The 10000-nt window shown below is 47.0% G+C and overlaps 1 protein-coding gene across 7 annotated transcripts in view; it reads right to left on the bottom strand.

Moving 5' to 3' along the window:
• Nucleotides 1–10000, bottom strand: part of LOC125956150 (synaptic vesicle glycoprotein 2C-like) — a 13066-nt gene that overhangs the window by 2684 nt on the left and 382 nt on the right. For 3 of the 7 annotated variants that reach the window (XM_049687738.1, XM_049687740.1, XM_049687737.1), the window contains exon 2: nucleotides 1–89. This exon is cut by the window's left edge and continues 92 nt beyond it. The gene's annotated coding sequence lies outside the window, so the exon portion shown is untranslated. Of the gene's footprint in view, nucleotides 90–3219; nucleotides 4018–6304; nucleotides 6471–10000 lie in introns of those variants that run through there. The other 4 variants (XM_049687735.1, XM_049687736.1, XM_049687734.1 and 1 more) reach the window with 4 other exon arrangements.

Here is a 10000-nt window from a genome sequence, read left to right as displayed (position 1 = left end):
AGAAAAAAGCTAACGCCTCGATGCGATGAAACCGGCTTTTTTGGGAGGTTACGAATTAACAGTTAAGCTTAAATAAGTTGTAGGAGTAACTGAAATGATAAAGAAAGCGCAAAAGTTAGATTTTTGTGTACTATATCAACGTAAGGAATGCAGAAATTGAAATCAAGATTAAGGCCATGACAAGGCGAAGCTTAAAAATACATTAAATCCGGTTATTCTATTTCCTTCGGGTTTACGGTAACCATGAGCTTATTCCAACATGTACCGGAGCCCACATTGTTCCCTTACATATTGCTTCATCACATGTAATGATTTACAAAGCAAAGGGGATCATAGAACCGAAATGTAAAGCCACTCGTGTTTCAAAGCCACAAAAATACAATACAAAATCGTTGGGTATGGTAGGCAAAACTCAGAACACGCTGATAGTTATTGTCATTATAGCATTATAACTCCGTTAAAAACGAGTCAGAAGAAAGAAAATAACAGCAGTTCGGTAGGGCGACAAGCAGCGTTTAGCTTACCATTTTTGCTGTGCACCTCGTTTTCCAACTAACGCGTTACTACAGGCCTATTAGTGAAACCATTTTAATGGAGGCTAATGATGGTAATGGTGTGCGAGTGTTAAGAGCATCGGTTTAAATAGATTAATGCAATTCTGTTCACCACCTTCAGCACCACCTAATGAGCCTGTGCTCGCCTCGGGAAGGGAAGGGTTTCATGGTATGGTACTGTCTTGTTTCCACTTCCATTGGAATGATTAAACTGCGTGCGATCGCCGACGGTGCCGCTTATGCTGCAACCTGCAACGCAATCCGGAAGCCATGTTTTAAACATATTTAATAAGCACAACCGTTTAATAAACATGAAAATTGTCTAATTGTAGTCAACTGTTGCATTGGCCGTGTTAGCAAATCCCATGTACTATACTTAACAAATTGAACTAACGTCATTGGGACCAGAGAAAATAGGAATTCTCTGTAATTGACTCAATTGTAACAGCTGCAGGGTGCCTCCCAGAACCCTGTTCTGATGGAGCAGAATTATTATACTCTACAGGTGTTTAGTGGCATGGCATCTTAATGGGTGATTTTGATTGCTTTCTTTATCTGCGTTTTCCTCTTTTTACTGGAAATTCCATTATCTATTAGTAGTACAAGTAGTTCTACTCATCCCTGGCGCATGCAATTACAATAGATTATCAGGACTTTTTAATATTAATATATTCGTCGATCGTCTGACGCGACTGAACTGCAGTGGAAGAGCGCTTCTCGCCAGAATACGGGCCATATTTCGTTAAAGCTCGCAGCAGAAAAATGTAGAGCAAATACGATGGAATGAATGAAACATTATTATGCTAATCCAATGCCCGTCTCTAAAGTATACCGCGCATCAACGATACACTTGATTATCCAGATTGCGGCGCACTTCAACTACGAGCATGATTACAACTATGCAAATACCGCGCTCAAGCAATGTCTACTACGTCAATGGAATTCTTGTCATACTCCGATTTATGGGCACACTTCAACAACCGATCACTATAGTGGAAAGTAGAGCTTTTGCGTGGTTTGGGGTACGCAAGCAGCCAGACACATTAATTTGAAGCTTCCAAAACCGGTCCGCTACTTCGTGGCGCCGTGTGGTGGAAATGGAATAAACATTTGCAAAACCAAATAAAAAAAACAAACAAACAATCACACCTTCCATTGACGGTAGCTTGAAGGATGCCTGGACTTGGCAGAGCTTAGCAGGCACCGCTTAAGTCGGAGAAAACTGGTGCAAACCTGTCCGTTGTCGTGTAGCTGTCCCTGAACGTGCGCAACGCCAACGTCTTGGTTGGTCAATCAGATGATTTGAACTGTCCATATGCCATAGTTGATGGTTTGATAGTCTTGTCGTGGTTTCGTGGATCTTGGGCTAAAACGACGGTCGTACACGTGCTACGGGAATACGTTGCTGGTTATCAATCAGACAGAATGGGACCACTGCTTCAGTGGGCGTACATTGATTAGATCATCATTTGTTCTGCTAATTAAACCATCAAATTACCCTGATTTATCTAGCCAACCGAAGCAGGATGTTGGGATTGGGTTGGGTACGGACCATGGTCAACCCCGGACCCCGCCAAGAAAGAAGCTTGGATTACGAAAGCGCTCTCTCGAGGGTCTCGAGGGCAATCGTCCGGACATCTTAATTCGGGAAAGAGTGAGACACATCCGCCTCCCGCACAGCGATCTTCAATCCGGGAATGATTGAACGAAGGTAAGGGTGTCTTGAGGAATGTGCGGTATATGCCGCAGAGGATGTGATGACAGGATCACGTAGTGCACAGTTCACCATCGGTCAATTCTCTGCAGCTAGTATGCTATCTGTGCTGAGGTGCGGTGTGTATCCGTTATCCGAAGCGAAGCTGCGAGAGCATTTCGGTGAGTGATCGTCAACGTACGGACTATTCCAAGTAGTTCGAGAAGGCGGTGTTGATGAACAAGTGGAAAAAACCATTCCATTGAACTGTTGGCACTGAATCGATACTCAAACAAACCGATAATGATGCGAAGAAGCGAAGCGAAACATCTTTTTGGGCGAGAACACACAAGATGGCACATGGCGATCGATAATCTGTTGGCACTTATGTACACAGCGGAGACAACAGGCTGCGCCACTGACAATGACTAGCGTCTGTTTCTGCGAGCTAAAGCGCTTATCTGAAAGTGTTTCATTATTCCACCATCTTCCAGGCAGCGGTTCCGATGGGCTGACTGATGGGTGCAGAAGTAAATGAAAGATGGCTAGTTCCGGTCTGTGTGTGTGTGTGTGTGTGGCCATGGAAAGGTCACTCTCCAAACGATAGGCAACTCAACCCAAACGAGACCCGCCCGCTTGGTTGGCGGCTTTTGATTGCTTTTAGATATGCACAACGTATTCCATCCCGAATTGCAATGGGGCAAGGGCGTGGGAGATCTTTCGATCGAGGTTGGTTGGTTGGTGCGCTCGCCGCAAACCCAACACCCTCTGCCAGCAGCCTGACCGACACGGCTGCTTATCGTGACGCAATCTGGCACCCACTTTGCACACCTATTGATTGTTTTCCGAAGTGCATTTTACGAAGGCACGAAAACAACGCAACGTCAGGTCAGGTCAGGTCTAGACCACCTCGCGGCCGGTGTGAAAACACCGGTGCAGCTGTCTGTCAGTTCGATTTGATTTTGAACGTACCTCCGGAACACGAGCAAAATGATCTGCTGCTGCTGCTGCTGCTGCTGCTGCTCGTCAGCTACCGTACACTGTTAGCTGCAAATGCCTAATGCGGTGACACTGGCTTATCCGCTCCACGGCGTTAGTAACAGATTGGTGCAATATCGGTGATAATGGCGCGTAGGATTCACCCGACATTAACACCAACAGCCAACGAGACGAGACGGACGAGGACGCGGAACACGTCTTTGCTGCACAGAAACTCTTGTGTGATCACACCAATGTGGTGTGCGATAATTCGATCGATAGCTAAACAGTGGCGTACTGCAAACCCTGTTTAGCGACGATCCAGGCACATATTTAACACGTGTAGCTAACGTTGCGATACCGTTTCTGATAAAACTGATTTCGTGAAAAACCGTATCGATTAGAAGCGGTTAGCGGAGGAATTTTCTTTTGAAATAAAATCGTTAGAGATTGATTGCACGGCAAACTAAGCATACACGCAGCACGATCTGACTACAATACGGATGTCGATCCTTAACGGTTCGTTTAGTGATGATCGTTGAAGTGGAACATCAAAATTCAACCGCATTTAATATTAAATATCAAAAAGAGAGAGAGAGAGAGCTTTTGCGGCACACAGTACTGCCTGATCTTCACGATATACACGAATATGGTCAACCACAAAAGGAAGCTGCAGCCAGTAACTAGTAGCCAGTAACAAGCAAACGGAACTCAACGTGGCTGGCAAGGCTAATCAGCACAATCAGCAGAAGCGGCTATACCTAGCAGATTGAACAACGCGAAACGACTGATCGGTAATCCTGCGACATCTCACCAGCGTGGCGAGCTCCCCTATCGCCTTTCCTATCACGCTGAGAGCGAGAGTGAAATACCGGCAATGGCTAAGCGGAACACGATCACACAGCACTACAAACAGCGAGATGGATAGAGAGAGCGAGAGAGAGAGAGAGAGAGAGAGAGAGAGAGAGAGAGAGAGAGAAAGGAACGATGCTCGATGCGATGTGGCCGAAGATATATCTTCACCTACACTGAGCGGAGAGATCGGTAGCTGCACGAACAGAACAGCATCATATGTAAATCAGTGTTTAAATCATTCAACCTTCGTCGATTGTTTTCCACCCAAAAAAACATGGTGACGTCATACTACCATCGATAGGGGCTCGATCAATCAATAGTAATGTCGCAAATTTGGCGATATCATGGCAAATTTGGCAAATTTGGCGAGATCATGCATGGTCATGATAGCAACTTTCACAGTAAAGAAACTTTCATTGGCTGTCATTTGGGCGATTTGCAAAACTTGGCTAGCCACGATAGCAACATTGTTTTGCAACTCTCAAGCCATGCGGGATCGTATATATGAACAACGCGTGCATCGCGATAAGAGCAACATGAATCTGAAAGAAAATTTCTTTCATCTTAACCGTACCCGGCCACGATACCAAACGCGCTTATTTCAACCTCATTTGGACAGTTCTTAACTCAAAGCTGCTCTCTTGTTAGAAGCACCTTTAGATTCAGCAAGTATCTACAGGAAGTTGATTATGGGATATAACGATGCTGACTGTAGAGAAGCATCCGAAACGAGTATGTGTATTACGTGAGCTACGCCATAATCAGAACCACACCAGTAGATCATCAGGTCAGTAGCAGTACTCGCTACCTTCTTCGCGTGACTTGTAGCTGATGAAACTGGCATTCGCTACTACAATCGCTTCCTAAACCCACATATTAACCTGCGTATGGATCGAATTGTGCGTGTTCGTGAACATCAAACGAACAAATCGTTCCGGTAAGGGGGCACCATTGGGCAATGTCAAAATCGACACGTCTGGCATTGTGTGGCCGATCGTCTCGTGGTCAAGGACACGAGGCGGGAAGCAGGGCTGCACATGATGCATTCGCAGTGAACAATGGTACATAGAGCTGGACGCAGAGAGGTTAAATGGATGCAATTCTATCGTATGTCTAAGAGATACGGAACTCATGTTCGTAGCTTGATCTTATTTGAGTATTACAGGCGAAGACTAGACGAAAGGTGACAAACAGAAGTATGAGAACTTCCTGCCGGAAAAGCCCGAAGGCGTGAACGCATACCCTGCAAGCTGTAACAATTGCAGACAGAAGGTCTGTTGGCTATGAACAAGAGCGATCAACTGACACCACACATCAGCATCATCAGCGTATATCGTGCCCCTCTGCCGTGTGTGTGTCGCACAATTAGCGTACACTTTCTAATCGCACCGGAATCTCCTCCGCCAGGCGATCTGGCGTTGCTAATGTGACGTAAATGGCACACCGATCCGCCCGATACGCAATCACTTGACGGTGTCTAGCGATGAGTAATAGTCTCCTCCAGTCCCTCCCCCTCCTGGTGTGGTAAATCCCCCAAAAATTGACGATCAATAATATTTTGCTGTGAAAATCCTTGTTTCCTGTTGATCTTCTCAAGGTTCTCGTTATAGGTGGTCTGCGTGTGGCTCGGAGCGAGAGCGAGCGAAGCATTCTGTCACAAAATGGCCGTCCTTCGCTCATTACGAACGTGGACACAATGGCGCTCGGTGGTGGAGGATGGTCGTAGGTCGATGAAAGGAGCAGAGGATGGCAGAAGAGGATTGCACGTTAGGAAAATTAGCAGCTTTTCGGTTGGATGACACTCGGACACCACCACCACCACCACCACCGCCACCAATTAGTGGCTGATTTCGTGCGATCGTGATCCACCGATCGTACTGGCGCCGTCGGGAGTGTCCATGACATTAGTGATGAGTCAGCCAGTGTCCCGCGTTCCCGATCACCGTGCCAGCACCATGCCAGCCACCAGTACGATTGGCTATCCCTACATTTGCACAGCAGGTAGTGCGGTAACACTGGCCAATGCCTCGTAAATAATGATCAGACGGTGTGGTGTACATTGCCTGTTCGTGCAGCAACAATGTGGACAAGAGCGCTGTTTGCGAACAGAGACAACCGGTCCGTAGTTTCGTCAGACAAAAAATGTGTTTGCATGCATTTAGGCTACTGGGGACGTCGCAAATGGTTTCGATTCGTTAGAACGCACTATCTATCGTTCACGTACCTGCTTCCACTAGATTCACGGTTAGTTGGTTGGATCCGTTTGGGTTTTCTGTCGGCTGTCCCGGTTACTGGTTATGGCAGATATCCACTACTCCACACACTCCGCAGACAATAAACTTTGGACAATTCTCTCGCTCTCTCTATGCTTGGGTGTACGGAAAGAAGCTTCCGTGACAGAGCACGTACGGGGTTTGCAAGCAAACCTCGAAAGGTACGATTGCTACCGCCGCATGCCTTATATAGGGTAGTCTGCAGTCTGCAGCATCCCGGCCGTTTATCGTACCGTGCCGTGTCCGGCTTATCCCATCAGACGTCAGGTTTTAGGGTAAACACGGCTGATACTGAGATACACGAGCTTATCAGACTTCAAGTACGATCACGTTGCTTATGAATGGCACGCCAGAACCTGACGCACGTTTCTGCAGACTGTACCTGACCAGCCCTCGAATGGTTCGAATTTGCAAATTTATTGGATGCTAGACTAACGTCGTGCCCACATCGTCAAAAAGGCATTGATTAGGTAGATAGGAGTCCTGTGCAAGAAGTTCTATCCGCACACAAGAGAACACATGACCAGCGCGTTGTTTGCACTGTTATTTATAGTATTTCACTGTTGTTGTTTTCGCGCCACATGTGACCCACCCCATTTAGTTGTACGAGGGTTTTTTTTCAAGCCAATCAGCTGATTCGGTTCAGAAATGGCTCGGATCTCAAAGCAATAAAGAACCGTCGGCTAGAGGGAGGAATGATTTCGCAAATTTACTTCGCTGGGGACATGGCGGGCGAGGACGGCCTACTACGGTACATTTGAAAAACCCCAATCGACGCCCGAACCATCTGTCTAAATAGTGCACACGTTTATTGTTGCACAAGATGGTATCTTCCGAAACAGCTTCAATTTGTACTCGTTCGCATTCTTGAACGCTTGCAAACTGCCTTGAACCTTATGTACAAGTTAGCTCCACGTGGACTATCAAGACACTTGCCCCGATGGATGACGTTTCATGTGTTCGTGCTTGATCGACATACTACACAGCGTGGTGATGAAAAATGTCTAGATATGTTGTTGTTCAACACAAACAGTGCTCATCGTGCTTTAATGGAGTTAAAAACAACATTAACCATCCTTTGATTGATAGCAATGAAGCAGCAGCAGCAGCAGACACGACCCGCGGTAAACGGGAACCACGTGAAGGCCGGTGGTGGCACTCCGCGGTATTCGAACCACGACGCGTTTGCTTATCGTTTGGGAAACTTCCAAAAACCCCATCGTACTCAGGCCCGTACCGAACCGGCCCAAACTGACTCCTGCTGGTTAGGAGCAGTACGGGGCTGGAGGATGCTGATGCGTTGGAAGGTGTAGGTGTTTACCCCCAGACAACACTGCCGGAACTCACTTCCGGGCCACACAATCCACACACGCGGGAGTATACCAATTTGACCATACCATTCCCGGCGCCCTTGCAACAACAAATTTACTATTTACATCCTTGGCTTGCTTAGTTAGTATGGCTTAGGGGATCATCCCACTATACCAGTTGCTTTTGGCGGGTGTAGGGCGCGTGTGTCCTCCTGCCACTTCAACGAATTGATGCGTGAGCAGGCAGGAGAACAGCCGGGCCGGGCTGTCTGCCGGGGGCTCGGGTAGTGTCCGGGGGATAATCAAATTATTCGCCATATAAATTTGTCACCCTATCTAACTCAATTTGATTCAATTGGGTTAAGCGGCGTTGCCGTTGGTGACGGTCCACTGCTCCTCTGATCTGAGTGCTTGGATGCTTCCAATCGGACCTGTGGGGGTCCCACTGTTTCGGGGAAAGAGGAAAATCGATTTTTCAAAAAAAAAACTCATGAAAATGCCATTCATCGACACTCGAACACCACGAGGCAACGTATGGGGTGGTGCAGTAATCACCAGTGGAAGGCAAATCGGAAAGTGCGAGAGCGAATGATTCATGGTCATGATCACGTTTCCACGTGATCCTCTCTGCGTCACCGCGTTGTCTGCTGCCAGATGCAGCTACGATCGGGCAGTATCGTTTGTTGACTAATGGAATGATGCGCTTATCGGTCCCTTCACCTTGTTTTCCCTCCGGAGACGAGTTTCCCTCCCCGAAACAAGAGAAGCTTAATTCCTAAGACAACAAGACGACTGGGTACAGTGTGCGAGAGACAAGCTGTTACAGTTGCTCGCTTGTGGTCGAGAGGTTCGCCGGTTTCCATTTGCATATAGCACAAAAATCAGCAGCAGGACCGAGCTGAGATATGGCAACAGTCGAGAATGGTCATGCGTTAAGCTATCGGCTGCTATCTGCCTCGTAATCTCGTGGCTCAAGACTTGAGTGACAGTTCATTGTCTTAGGCTTAGCAAAGCTAAAAACGTGCCATACACGCCCAAAACGTCAGCGATGTTCGCGAACAGACTTGAGATGCTGACTGTGCACAAAATGCGAAAACTTCCCGCCAAAGGTACTGTTACCATTGGAATGGCGAGAGCAGTCGAACTTTCTAAAAATGTACTGGTAACCGTGGCAGGCTATGATGTTTCTGAAAGATTTTTATGATTTACGAATATTAAACCCAGATTCAATACTTTTCTTTTACATGCTTTTTATGCTACTCCAGTCCAACCAACGTATTCAATAACCAATAATCCGCTCCACTCACAATCCACCAACAATTCGACTCAACTTACGAAAACCACCTCCAGGGTGAGTGACATAGTTTGCCTGTCTGTCTGAGTGGGGGGGTAACAATGGAAAAAGGGTAAACAAAACTAACGGCATCATTCCACAGTATCACCTTTTGTTTGTAGAGCGAAACACGTGCTACCTTTACGCCATAGACGCAACACTGGTAGAACTATTCGTGGAGCCGTTCTCCGTTGGTATTGCTACTAATACTTTCAGCTAGTTTTCCCGCTTGACGTGCGCCATGCAGTACCCGCCGCACTGAAGTGATGATAAGCATGAGCTTACAACTCGCATTGTCTTGCATTATCATTGCCTCGCTAGACGCAATTGTGGAAAGCTGGCGCAATCTTACTACGCCTGAAAGCTTTTCACATTTTTGTGAATGTTCTGCAATGTTTAGTTTGGTCTTAGTAGCCGGTACTGTTTCTATGGAAGGGAAATTCGCATTAAGCATCAGCTGGTGTGGTGTCTGCGTGATAGGGAGAGTAACCCCAACGGGAGATGGAGGCATGTACGCGATTTTGCGGAAAACTGGTTCTTCGTCGAGACCTCTGGGGATGCCCGTACAAGAAAACAAGCGTGAAGAGAAGACCTTTTGCGGTATTTACCATCGGAATTATCGACAGCGAGCGTACATCCATTGAGGACAGGAACGGTGCTCCTCAATGATAACAACAACCACTACAACAATGGAAACACCAACCTCTCAAAGAGCAAAGAGTTGGAAGAAGTGCTAATGTGTCAACACCTGTTGGCGCGTGCTACACGATCCACTCTTCCCTTTGTCGGGTGGAGGAAAGGAGGAGGGCAACAGCTGGTGTACCGCAACCGCAAGTTCGGCCAAGTCCGCAATCACTTAGTGTGAGTCGTCGTTGACCCAAAAAACACACCGATTACAACCTAAACAACATGACACAAACCTTCGTTATTCGGAGTAAATAATTGACCAGGATATTGGCACGCGTCATCGTTCAATGGCGCGACGCCATTAACACGAAGGTTTC

The sequence above is a fragment of the Anopheles darlingi genome, chromosome 3 (genome assembly GCF_943734745.1).
Source record: "Anopheles darlingi chromosome 3, idAnoDarlMG_H_01, whole genome shotgun sequence".
NCBI lineage: Eukaryota > Metazoa > Arthropoda > Insecta > Diptera > Culicidae > Anopheles > Anopheles darlingi.
The sequence above is the reverse complement of the archived record's forward strand: the minus strand, read 5'-3'. Positions and strand labels throughout refer to the sequence as shown.